Raw genomic sequence first — 13,311 nt, forward strand, 5'->3', positions numbered from 1 at the left:
GGCCTTATTCCTGTTTTGGGGGGCGGGGTGTGGCTCAGTGGCAGAGCACTTGGCCCTGGGTTGGCTCCTCAGCTCCATACCCTGAAACCAAAGAGCTGGGCAGGGGACTGGTGGGCTGAGCTGTGAATGGCTAGAGACAGTCTCTAGAGCATGGTGAAATGTACAGTCAACTCCACACACTTTCCGTTTTCAAACCCCCCTCAACCCTACCACGTCCAAAGTGGAGTCCTTTCTCTCCCCTCCTCTTCCTCTTCTCCCTGTCTTCTGTTAAAATTCTCCAGGTCCTCCTATGGCTCTTCAAAGGAGGGAGATTGCCTATCAAACCCATCTTCCTTTTTTATCTTGCTTCTTGTGTGTGTGTGTCTGTGTGTGTCTGTGTGCGTGTATGTGCCAGTACTGAGGCTTAAACTCAGGGCCTGAGGCTGTTCCTTAGCTTTTTTCACTCAAGGCCGCTGCTCTATCACTTGAGCCACACCTCTATTTCTGGCTTTGTGCTGATTTGAAATAAGAGCCTCACACTTTGCTCACGGGGATGACGTCAGTTATCTCAGCTCTCATTCTCTTGAGTAGCTAGGATTACAGGCGTGAGACACCAACACCAGGCTCGTCTCCACCTTTCTCCACTGCACCAGCAGTATGCTAGTAAATGCTGAGCAATCAGCTCTCGCGTGTATTTGGGGGAAGAGGTAATTTAGAACCTCAAAAGAACCAAAACCGGGCATGGTAGCACATGCCTGTAATCTCAGCAGTAGGGAGGCTTCTACAGGATGAGTATGGGTATGATGACAGCTTAAGCTATATATTGAAAAGACCCTGTTTTATTATTTTTTTTTAATCAATGATAGCTTGGCCTAATGGTAGAGTGCTTGCCTAGCATGCACAAAGACTTAGATTCAATTCCTCGGTACCACATACTTAGAAAAAAGCTAGAGCTGGGCATGGTGGCTCATGCCTGTAATCCTAGCTATTCAGGAGGCTGAGATCTGAGGATCGAGGTTCAAAGCCAGCCAGGGCACAAAAGACCGAGAGAGTCTTATCTCCAGTTGATCTCTAGAAAATGGGAAATGGGGCTGTGGTTCCAGGGGTATGGCAGTAGCCTTGAGCTGAAGAGCTGAGGGACAGCACCCAAGTCCAGAGTTCAAGCCCCATGACCCACACACACACAAAAAAAGCTGGAAGTGGTGCTGTGGCTCAAGTGCTCAAGTGGTAGAGCAAAATATAGCCAAATGACTAGGAAGTGATGAATTGTGGGTACCTTTATTTTTTTATATAATCTGTCTAATTCAATTTACATCATACATTCTCAACAGGGACAAAAATTGGCCCCCCACCTCACCCTAACAAGCCAGTTTGGGTTGGGGGGAGAGGTCACTCCCTTTTGTCACTGAGAGAACAAAAGCAAGTTTACTCTTTTTAGGAGTAAAGCCCCGATAGGCATGTATGTATGTATGCATAAACATGTAGAAAGTGTGTCTCTAGGGGCCAGGAGTTTGGCCTAGTGGTAGAGTGCTTGCCTAGCATGCAGGAAGACCTGGGTTCGATTCCTTGGTACCACATACATAGAAAAAGCCAGAAGTCAATAACCCTGAGCTGAAGAGCTCAGAGACAGAGCCCAGGCCCAGAGTTCAAGCCCCATGACCCACGCAAGAAAGAAAGAAAGAAAGAAAGAAAGAAAGAAAGAAAGAAAGAAAGAAAGAAAGAAAGAAAGAAAAGAAGGAAAGAAAGAGCGAGCCAAAAGTGGTGTGTTGGCCTTGAGAAAGGTCAAGACAGTGCTCAGGCCCTAAGTTCAAACTCCAGGATTGGCAAAATAAAATAAAATAAAGAAAAGGAAAGAAAGTGTGTCTGTAATATTAAAATCCTGGGTGTGGGGGAGGGGGCTGGTTAGATGAGAGGAAGGAAGAATATGTCAAAGGAAAAAAAAGAAAAAAGAAAACAAAAGGCTCCTTGGGAGTCCATAGTGAACAAAAGATTGAGAAACACTGGCTCATGTAACTTGATGTTAAATAAGGATTCTGTCTCACAAGCAGCTCACAACATTCCAGAAGATTTAACCACAGTCCTCTCGAGCCTAGAGTGGGGGACCCTTCCTGGGCAGTAACTTCCAGCCAGCCACAAGCGGGGTGGGCAGGTGGGGGGATGAGGTAGAGGAGGGAGACAACCCCTCCCCTCCGGGAATATATCAGAGCAGCAGCAGAGAGGACCCAGGGGTGGAGGGATGAGGAGCTAGGAGAGCCTGACCCACCCAGGCTATGGCGGCTGCCACTCCCTCCCCGTCTCAGTTGCCAGGCCCTGGGCCCACAGCTCTACAGCTCCAACAGCCCCAGTGTAGAGAGGGAGCCTGCCACCTCCATCCCAGCAGCACCCTACCAGGCTGTGCCCAGCCTTGCCCAGGAAGGGAGGCTCAGGCCTCCAGCGTCCTTGCTCTGCTGAAAGGCAGGTCTCCGGCATGGGCGAGCTTACTACTTCTCCCTTGGGATCAGGGGACCCGTCACGGAGGCACAGCCTGATCAGATGGTCAGATGGTTCCAGGGAGGGCAGGGTAACACACACACACACACACACACACACACAGAGGCTGTGCGAACTCGGTGGGGGAGGGAAGGGGAGCAGGACAGGAGTGGGGGTGGGGGAGGCACCCCACCCTGGGAGCGCTGCACCCCCACTGCCTTGCCCGTGGCTCTAATCGCTTGGGGGAAGCCAGCCAAAGCCAGCGAAAGCCACATTGTTGTCTGTAGAGTGGGGGAGGAGCGCTCACAGTGCCATCTCCCACTTCTGACCCATGAGAAGGCTCCATCTTCCCACAGGCCCAGCTACTCAACAGCCACGTCCTAGGGAGCCCCCCTCTCCTTCCCCCACCCTAGAAGAAGGGCTCAGTCATTGTGCCCCACGCCGGGCCGGGCTGGAGGTTAACTGGTGTGTCCCCTGCCCATACAGCCGGTGGGCACGTGGTGTGGGGTGGTGCCAGGCCATGCCTGTGCTGGAAAGGTTCAGGGGGCCTCCAACTTGACACACAGAGGGGTCCTATCGGGTGGCTCTGTATGGGCTGCATGTCTGCAAAGGCTGGCCAGGGTTAGCCAGCCAGGGCTCAGAAAGCAGGACCAGCTGGCCTCCTTATCACCATGCCTGTCCCAGAGGCCTGGCACCTGTTGTTCTGCCCAGAATTCTGTTCCTTCTGTTCTTTGCTTGATCCATTCTTTCTTGGGTTTCCCTTTGTGTTGTTTTGATGGTCCTGAGGCTTGAACTCAGGGCCTGGGTGCAGCCCCTGAGCTCTTGTGCTCAAGGCTAGCTCTCTACCAGTTTGAACCACAGCCCACTGTCAATGTTTTGCTGGTTAATTTGGATATGAGTCTCACAGAAACCAGGAGCATGGCCTCGTGGTAGAGTGCTTGCCTAGCATGCACAAAGCCCTGGGTTTGATTCCTTGGTATCACATACACAGAACAAGCTGAAAGTGGTGCTATGGTTCAAGTGGTAGAGCTCTAGCCTTAAGAAAGCCCACAGAGCTGGGCACAGTGGCTCACGCCTGTCATCCTAGGTACTCAGGAGGCTGAGATCTGAGGTTCAAGGTTCAAAGCCAGCCTGGGCACAAAAGGACCTGAGACTCTTATCTCCAATTAACCTCTAGAAAATGGGATGTGGGGCCATGGCTCAAGGGGTAGGGTGGTAGCCTTGAGCTGAAATGCTCAGGGACAGCACCCAAGCCCAGACTTCAAGCCCCATGACCCACAAAAAAAAAAAAAAAAAATGGGAGTTTGGCCTAGTGGTAGAGTGCTTGCCTAGCATGCACAAAGCCCTGGGTTTGATTCCTCCGTACCACATACATAGAAAAAAAGCTGGAACTGGTGTTGTAGCTCAAGTGGTAGAGCTCTAGCCTTGACAAAGCCCAAAGACAGTCCTCAGGCCCTGAGTTCAAGCCAGGACTGGCAAAAAGAGAGAAGGCAAGGGGTAGGGGGCAGAAGAGTTTCACAGAATCTGGGCACTGGTGGCTCATGCCTGTAATCCTAGCTATTCAGGAGGCTGAGATCTGAGGATCATGTTTTGAAACCAGCCTGGGTAAAAAAGTCCATGAGAATCTAACCCTCAATTGACCACCACCAAACAGAAAGTGGCACTGTGTCTCAAAGTGGTGGAGTGAAATAGGTCGGGGGCAGTGCTAAGACCCAAGCTCCATGACTGGTAAAGAAAAAAAAAAAGGTCTCACAGACTTTCCTGCCTGGGTTAGCTTTGACCTGTGATCCTCAGATCTGAGCCTTCTGAGTAGCTAGGATTACAGGTGTGAGCTACCAGCAGTTTTGACTCCTGATAGGGCCCAAACTGCTGCTACTTAATGAATTTGCAAACTCCAGGTATAGAGCGTACAGCCAGCAACAGGGGCCTGGCCCTGGGGCCATTTGCCCCTCTGTCCTCTACGTATCATGGCTTCAAGCCCCTTTCTCAGGAATCTAGAGCAGAGATTCCCCTGTGCTGTGCCAGCGATATCTAATCAGCCCTAGAAAACTGGGCTGAGAGTTAAACTACACAAACAAAGGAGCTCCAGCCCCACTCAGAGCTGCTTCCTTGAACAACAGCCAAGATTAACAACCCTGGTCTCGGGGCCTCCCCAGGGCTGCAGGCGCCTGGCCCTCATCAATGTGTCTCCAGAAGGGGCTGGACCATGGTGGTGGGAATTAAAATGGTATACTTTATTATTTTTGGAGGGGGGGAGGCTGAACCCTAGTCTCTCCTGCCTGGACTCCTCCTCTCCCTGGATCTCCTCTGAGGTTCCTCTGGAGCAGGCTGCCCTGCTCTACTGTTCTAGAACATTCTGGTCAAATGTGTATCCTTCCAGGGCATGCTGCCCTCAGTGGGTGAGTATCCCACTGAGGTCTGGCCTACCATTTCCATTCATTGAAACTGCCAGGTAAATCCATGGAGCCAAAGAATGTACGTGAATGGTACTTGTAGCATTCCCGAGAGCCCAGGGCCCGCTGTAAACACTCTTGACCTCCCCATCCCTATCCCCGCCCTGGGTTTTCTAATTCCATAGGACTGGGTTGGGACCCATTTTTCTTTTTAAATTTATTTATTTATTTGCCAGTCCTGGGGCTTGAACTCAGGGCCTGAGCACTGTCCTTGGACAGTTTTTGCTCTAGGCTAGCACTCTGCTACTTGAGCTACAGCACCACCTCTAGCTTTTTCTATGTATGTGCTACCAAGGAATCGAACCCGGGTCTTCATGCATGTTAGGCAAACACTCTACCACTAAGCCACACCCCTGGCCCAAGTCTCATTTTTCTTGCAAGTTCCTACCTGATGCTGCAAACCCCACTTCTCCTGGATACAACTGTCCGAACATCCTAGAAGGGTTTTTCTCCCTTGTGTTGGTACTGAGGCTTAATCTCAGAGCCTCTGCCTCTTGCTTGTTATGGCTCGTGCATGCTCTACAGCTGAGCCACTTCTGGCTTTTTAGTGGCTAATTGAAGAGTCTTTCCTGCCCAGGCTGGATCCTCAAATCCCACTCTCCTGAGCAGCTAGGATTACAGGCACCAGCCACCAGCACCTGGATGAGGATTACCCGCCCCCCACGCCATCAGGACATAACTGTAGCAGAGAACTCAACTACAGCCCCAGGGGATATGATCAGCAGGAAACCTCCATATCCCCAGGCTAATACGAGGCTCCACAGAGGAGACTGGGGTCATCAACTTGTCCATCTGTGAAATGGGGTCATGCTCTGCTGGCTCAGTCCACTTCACAGCTCTGGAACCATCAAAGGCGCCTCCTGCTGTGAATAGTGCTCCAGAGAATTTTATTAGAAGGGGGTCAGTAAGACACAGCCCAGTCCTGCAGCCATGGCCTCAGGGGATACTAGTTTTTCCGAGGCTTGATTGGACTTGGGGGATTCGAACATCTCCCCCACCCCCCCAGCTCTCCCCCCACAGCCTCCCCACCCAACTCTGCTTGCCGGGCTCAATTAGAGGGAGTGGCTAGATGGCTTTTTCAAACATCTAAGGGAATTGGTGGGGGGCCCAGCTGTGCTCCCAGCTGCCCTCCAACCCACCAGTATTTCTGTGTATGTAGAGGGGGAGAGAATGTGGCGGAAGCCACCAAAGATCTCCCTCCCCCCCAGTCCCTGCTCCTTGCCCAGTTCCCTGCCAGGTGCCCTTCCTCCCTGATTCCCCCTCCCCCCTCTGGGTCTGCCCACCCACGCACCTCCACCCACCAGTTCCAGGGAGGGGGAAGGGCAACAGCTGCGCCCCAGGGAAGCAGGCTGCGAGGAAACAGCTGTTGTGCAGGGTCAGGCGCTGGGCTGCGCGGCCTCTTGTCTCTTCAGTTCAATCCCCAGACACACACACAGCACATCTGCTCCATGTGGCCTAGTTCATATTAATGCCTTTTTTGTATTTAAAAGACACAAGGCAAAACGAGTACCAGTGGCTCATGCTTGTAATCCTAGCCAAAAATATAAAAGCTCAGGAACAGGGCCCAGGGCCTGAGTTTAAGCTCCAGCACACACACACACACACACGCACACACACACGCACGCATGCACACGCACACACATGCACGCACGCACGCACGCACGCACAAAAAGCAGGCTGGATGCCATGGTTCACACCTGTAATCCTGGCTACTCAGGAGGTTGAGCTCTGAGGATTGAGGTTCAAAGCCAGCCTGGGCAGGAAAAATCCATAAGCTCTAACCTTCAGTTAACCAGCAAAAAGCTGAAATTGGAGCTGAAACTCAAGAAGAGCTGTAACTCAAACTATAGCTCAGCTTCAAACAAGTAAACTAAGGGATAATGCCCAGGGCCCCAAGTTCAAGTTCTAGTATTGGAAATGAATGAATGAATGCTGTTCTGCTGGGTAAAGCTGACCCTCCAGCCTAGAGGAATTTGTTTTTATCTTGTGCTGGTAGTGCAGCTTGAACACAGGGCCTTCCTTTCACCCTTAGCCTTTTCCACTCAAGTCTGGCACTTTACCTTTGAGCTGCACCTCCACTTTAGACTTTACAGATTGAGGATGAGTCGCACAGACTTTTCTGCCCAAGCTAGCAGATCCTCAGATCTCAGCTTCCTGAGTAACTAGGATTACAGGCATAAACCTGTTCAGTGTTCAGTTTGAATTTTTTTTCTTCCATTGTGGAGCTTGAACTCAGGGCATAGGCATTGTCCCTGAGCTTAGCACTCGACCACTGAGCCACAGCTCCTCTTTCAGTTTTTGAATGGTTGACTGGAAATGAGTCTCATGGGGATTTTTCTGCCCAGGCTGGCTTCAAACCAAAATCCTCAGATCTCAGCCTCTTGAGTAGCTAGGATTACATGTGTGACCCACCAGCGCCAGGCCCCGTTTAAATCTTGTTCTAGAAAAACCCAGGCCAAGCCTGGTTATTAAGACCTGTAATCCCAGCACTCTAGAAGATGAGGCAGGAGAGTAGAGAGTTCAAGGCCAGATTGAGCTACATAGTAAAATCAAAATGGAAAAAGAAGGGCCAGGAGTTTGGCCTAGTGGTAGAGTGCTTGCCTAGCATGCACGAAGACCTGGGTTCAATTCCTCAGTACCACATACATAGAAAAAAGCCAAGGTGGTGCTGAGGCTCAAGTGGTAGGGCTCTAGCCTCGAGAAAAGCCCAAGGACAGTGCTCAGGCCCTGAGCTCAAGCCCAGGACTGGCAAAAAAAAAAAAAAAAGAAAGAAAGAAAGAAAGACAGAAAGAAAGAGCCGGAAGTGATCCGAGCGAGGTGGCTCACATGGCTCAGGCCTGCCTGTAATCCTAGCTACTCAGGAGGCTGAGATCTGAGGATCAAGGTTCAAAGCCAGCTCAGGCACAAAGGACCTGAGACTCTTATCTCCAGTTAACCTCTAGAAAACAGGAGGTGGGGCTTGGCTCAAGGATAGGGTGGTAGCCTTGAGCTGAAGAGCTCAGGGACAGCGCCAGGCCGAGTTCAAGCCACATGACCCCCCCCCCCACACACACACACACAAAAGCCGGAAGTGCAACTGTGGCTCAAGTGGTAGAGCTCTATCCCCAGGACTGGCCTCCCCCCACCCCCCCAAAAATGGAAAAAGTAAAGTACCTAGGTAGGGCTATCTGCCTCTAGGCAGAAATACCAGCTGTTCAGTTAAGCCACTTTGCTTTCCTGTTACAGGTGACTGAATTTAAATATGTGATGCAGAAAACCAGTGCTGTCCACTGGGAAGCCATCCAAGCAACTGTCCCAGTGACCCAGTGCGACAGCCAGCTGCCAGGGCGCCAACCTTACCACAGGAAGGGGCTCTCCAGGGCCCTAGACACCTGTTCACATTCTTGGAACCTAATTATGCAGCGAAACAAACAAACAAAAAAGCCTAGTGCAGTGGCTCAGGCCTGTAATCCTAGCTACTCAAGAGGCTGAGATCTGAGGATCAAGGTTCAAAGCCAGCCTGGGCAGAGACTCTTATCTCCAATTAATCACAGAAAAATCTGGAAGTGGTGCTGTGGCTGGAGTGGTAGAGCACAAGCCTTGAGCGAAGAACTGAGAAGCACCCCAGGTCCTGAGTTCAAGCCCCAAGACTGAACTAAATAAATAAAACACAATAGAACTTGCTTGGTCTGGCAGGTTCTTGAGGGTTGGGAATTCCAGCCTGGGAATTTTTCCAATATTCTGCCAGCTGTTTCTTCTCTCTGCGTGGTTGATTACGTCTCATTCTGCTCCAGCTCCTCCTTTCGCTTTCAGTAGACAACTCAGACTGGCATGGAGGGTGGGACCTGGCGCCGGCCCACTGAGACCTGTGGCTACGGGCAGCTGTGCCAAGAGAGGGCATGGGAGGAAGGAGGAAATGGGAAAGAAGCAGGGGAAGTGAGAGCTGCATGGGCCACCTCCTGTTTTTCTGGTAATCCTCCCATCTTTCAGCTCTGGGCATGAGATCTAGAAGGCTCTAGAAGGTTCCTGCCAAAAGTGGATGTTGGTTTCTTTGGAGGATGATACCCTAACCCAGTAACACCAATTTCTTTGTCTGATGGGCTAGCAGTTGCCTGACAATATGGGGGTGAAGCTGGAGTTGAACTTGGAAGGTCAGGGCCAAGTTAGGGTGGAAGACACGGGGAGAAGGGACCTTGCTAGGGGATGAAATGTAGCTGAGAACGTTTGCTGGACTGGCCCAGGGAGGAGGCAAGTGGGGCTGTGTGAACAACCCCTGGGTAGACTTGGGGAGGTTAAGCCAACTGGCTGGACTTAGGTCCTGGTGCTAGTAGCTCATGGCTGTCATCCAAGACTCAAGAGGCTGAGATGTGAGGATCACAATTTGAAGTCAGCACAGGCAAGGAGGTCTGTGAGACTCATTAACCACCGGCAAAACGCCAGAAACGGAGCTCCTGGCTGACGTGTGTATACACCACTAACCTTGAGCACAAATGAGTGTGAGGCCTGGAGTTCATGTCCTAGGACCAGGCCACAGGCGTGTATCCCCATACACAGTGACTGGCAGTTGTGAGTGCTCAGTGTTAGCTATGATTATTCTTTTTTTTTGCCAGTTGGAGCTTGAACCCAGGACCTGGGCACTGTCCCTGGGTTTATTTTCTCAAGGCATTCTGCCACTAGAGCAACAATGGCATCTCCATTTAAACCCAGGGCATCATGCACGCTAAGCAAACACTCCGTCCCTAAGCCACATTCCCAGCCTCAGCTATGATTATTTACACTGCTTTTCCTAAGATTTGCATTGTTCACAGTTTTTGGGGGGCTGGAAGTGTTCAGCACCCAGGAGATACTAAACACAGGCTGGTCTCTTCCAGCAAACTCCCCTGTAACAGCCTTCCCACGTTCCAACCCCTGGGCCTTTTTCCAGGCTGCTCCTGCTTCTATCAGAGCTTTACACTTTCAGTCTCCCCTCCCCTAAGCAGCTCTGGCTAGTTTAGAACCTGTACAAAATAAATATTCACTGCCATGCAAGTGTGGCTCACACCTGTAATCCTAACTATTCAAGAGGCTGAGATGTGAGGATGGAGACCTGAAGCCAGCCCAGGCAGGGAAGTCCAGGAGATCTTTATTAACCACCAAAAAGCTGAAAGGGGAAGTGCAGTTGTGGCTCAAATAGTAGAGCACCAGAACTTGAGTGAAAAAGCTAAGGGACAGCACTCAGGCCCTGAGGTCAAACCCCAGTTAGTATTCACACGCACACACACACACACACACACACACACACACTTTTAAAAATGTGTCCAGTAAACAGTGGTTCGTGGCTGCTTTTTTTGTTTGTTTTTATGCTTTGACTGCCTTGACTTTATAGTCACCACCTCCAGGGGTGGCTGAGAAGTGAGGGCCTTGCTGCTATTTATGTCCCTTTGTGGCTTGGACATCTAGCAAGGTCTTTCCAGGTGACTCCACTTGGAGAACTAGACATAACTAGACCTGTGGTCTCTGCACCACATTTTCTGGACTTCCTCACTGGTGAGTTGAAAAGACATGGCATCTTTCTGCCCAGGAAATGGAGCCAGGCAGCTCAGCATCCACCGGCGGCTTCCGCCACAGCTGCCTGCAACCCAGCTGTTTACACACTAAAAAAAGAAATTCCATGGTGACCACTTGGCTCCAGCCAGCTCTCCATGGAAGGTGGTAGTTTCAAAATAAGTCCCAATGACATCAAAAGCTCTCCACCCCGTTCCCAATGAAACGAGAAATGAAAACAAGGGCGAGATGTAAGTTAGTGTTTGTCACAGCCAGTATTCGAACCTGCCACATGACAAGCAAGACTAGGGCTCTAAAGGCATTGAGCTGACTCCCCCTTTCTGGGCATGCTGGCCACTCTGGAATGGCACTTGCTGCTTTCTGAGAAAGCCTGCTACTACTGTCTGGGGAGTGTCTTCCCAAAAGGCTGGGATCTAGAGCCACCACCCGTGGCCACTTGGGCAGGCTTTGTGAGGGCTCTTTACTATTTATTTACTTATCCACACCCATATGGGCTTGAATTCAAGGTCAGAATGTGATTCCGTAGTCAACTTATGTCCCAATTGGGTCTTGAACTCAGGACCTGGGCACTGTCCCTTAGTTTTTCTGGTTTTTTTTTGTTGTTGTTGTTGATGTTGTTTTGTTTTTGTTTTTTGCCAGTCCTGGGCTTGAGCTCCGGGCCTGAGCACTGTCCTTGGACTTTCTCAAGGCTAGAGCTCTACCACTTGAGCCTCAGCACCACTTCTGGCTTTTTTTTCTATATATGTGGTGCCAAGGAATTGAAGCCCGGTCTTCGTGCATGCGAGGCAAGCACTCTACCACCAGGCCAAACTCCCAGCCCCCCTTCTGTTTGTTTTTGTTTGTTTGTTTTTCCCTAAGGCTAGGCTGGAGCTCTATCACTTATGCCACAGCTCTACTTCTGGCTTTTCGGTGGTCCATTGAAGGTGAGTCTCACCCACTTTCCTGCCGAGGCTGCCTTCAAACTGTGAAGTGTGAGCTACCAGTGCCTGGTTGTGCAGGCTCCTGACATAGCACAGCTTACTCACCAGCACATTCCAGTACAGCCCTTTTCTTTTCTTCTTTTAGGGCATGGGCACTGTCCCTGAGTTTCTTTTTGTTCAAAGCTAGCACTTTTCCACTTGAGTCACAACCTCATTTCCGGCATTTTTTGTTTGTTTATGTGGTACTGAGATCAAAACCCAGAGCATGTTAGGCAAGTATTCTATGACTAAGCCAAATTCCCAGACCCCCTGCACATTATTTCTGTTAGTCTACAAGTGGGGAAACTGAGGCTGGTTTCACACCTGTTCTGTGTGAAATGGCTAGGCTGGTTGGAAAGAGGCTCTGCTCCATTCCAGCTCTAGGGATGGTGAATGGAGCACCCCTTTCCTAGGAGAGTCCCTAGACACGGGACACACCCCCATCCACTCAATACCTAGGCTACCCTGCTATCTGTGTGGACTCTGAACTCTGCCCTGACTGACCCAGCAGAAGGTCTTGCTGATAAGGAGGACATTGCCTAGGTTTATGGTTCCCTCCCCGCCTTCCTGGCGACACCTGAATGTGCCACCCCCTCCACCCACTCATTATCCATTCTCCCCAACACTGTCATGACACACAGAGCCCTGGCAGGCCACAGACACACATTCACCTGTGAATGTGTGCATTCACAGACATGAATGAATGCAGACCACCACCAGCCGGTACAGCTGCACCTTCTAGAACATCATTCTTGTCCTCCCGGCTGCCTTCCCTTTACCTCTGGAGTCTCAAGTCTCTGCCTCGTTTCATGTTTAGCAAATGGGACCACGGGTGTCCCCAGGCTTCCCTGGGCTGGAACAGAACACTGCTCTCTTCTGCCACCTAGTGATCCAAGCTGAGAACTACAGGCTGTGACCAAGGAGGTTTGTAGGCAGGTGAGGCTGCGGAGAGGGTGAGATCCAGATTGGGCTGCTTCTCGAAACTAGCAAACTGTGGAAAGAGAATTTCTTCCTTCCCCTGGCGTCCAGAGCCACCAGGAGTTGTGAGAAGGTTCACTGGCACCTCCTGTGGGCATGGGAGGTGGTGGATGTGCCCATCAGACTAGCATGGGACAGTGCCTATGGTTACCCAGCCCATAAGAGCCATGGGTTCTCAGGCCTGTTGGCCTACATCTCTATCACCCTGCAGTGGTGGAAGTCAAGGCAGCAACCGACTTTGAACTTCAACATCTCCCACTGTAACCTTTAGGCCCACTGGCCCCTGTCCTTTCCTGCCTCTGGTGTGGTATGGAGGGGAGAATGTGGCCATGTTCACCAGCCTCTGCACCAGTCTTGAGTTTTGTTTTGTTTTTGCAAGTCGTGGGCCTTGAACTCAGGGCCTGAGCACTGTCTTTGGGCTTTTTCAAGGGTAGAGCTCTACCACTTGAACCACAGCACCACTTCTGGCTTTTTTCTATGTATATGGTACCAAGGAATCAAATCCGGGTCTTCGTGTATACTAGGCAAACAATCAACCATTAAGCCAAACTCCCAGCCCCACCAGTCTGAGTTTTAATGCTGGGCAGTCAATAGCACACCCAAGGCAGATGAGTGCCAGGAGGAGGAAGCAAGGCCATGTCTGTCTAGGACTCTAGTCCTGGCTATAACATTCCCCGTCTTGTTTTCCTTTAAGTTTCAGCTTGCATGTGTGCACGATGCAGGTAGAAACTGTCATTGTTATTTGTGTGTGTGTGTGTGTGTGTGTGTGTGTGTGTGTGTGTGTGTGTGTATACTCGACAGCCTAGGTGCTGTCCCTTAAGCTTTTTAATTCAAGGCGCTCTGGTGCTCTATCACTTGAGCCACACCTCCACTTCTAGCTTTTGGGTAATTAATTGGAGGTATTAGTCTTGGGGACTTGTCTCAAACCATGATCCTCAAATTTCAACCTC

Source organism: Megascapheus bottae, chromosome 22, assembly GCF_031878675.1.
Source record: "Megascapheus bottae isolate mThoBot1 chromosome 22, mThoBot2.hap1, whole genome shotgun sequence".
NCBI classification, from domain to species: domain Eukaryota; kingdom Metazoa; phylum Chordata; class Mammalia; order Rodentia; family Geomyidae; genus Megascapheus; species Megascapheus bottae.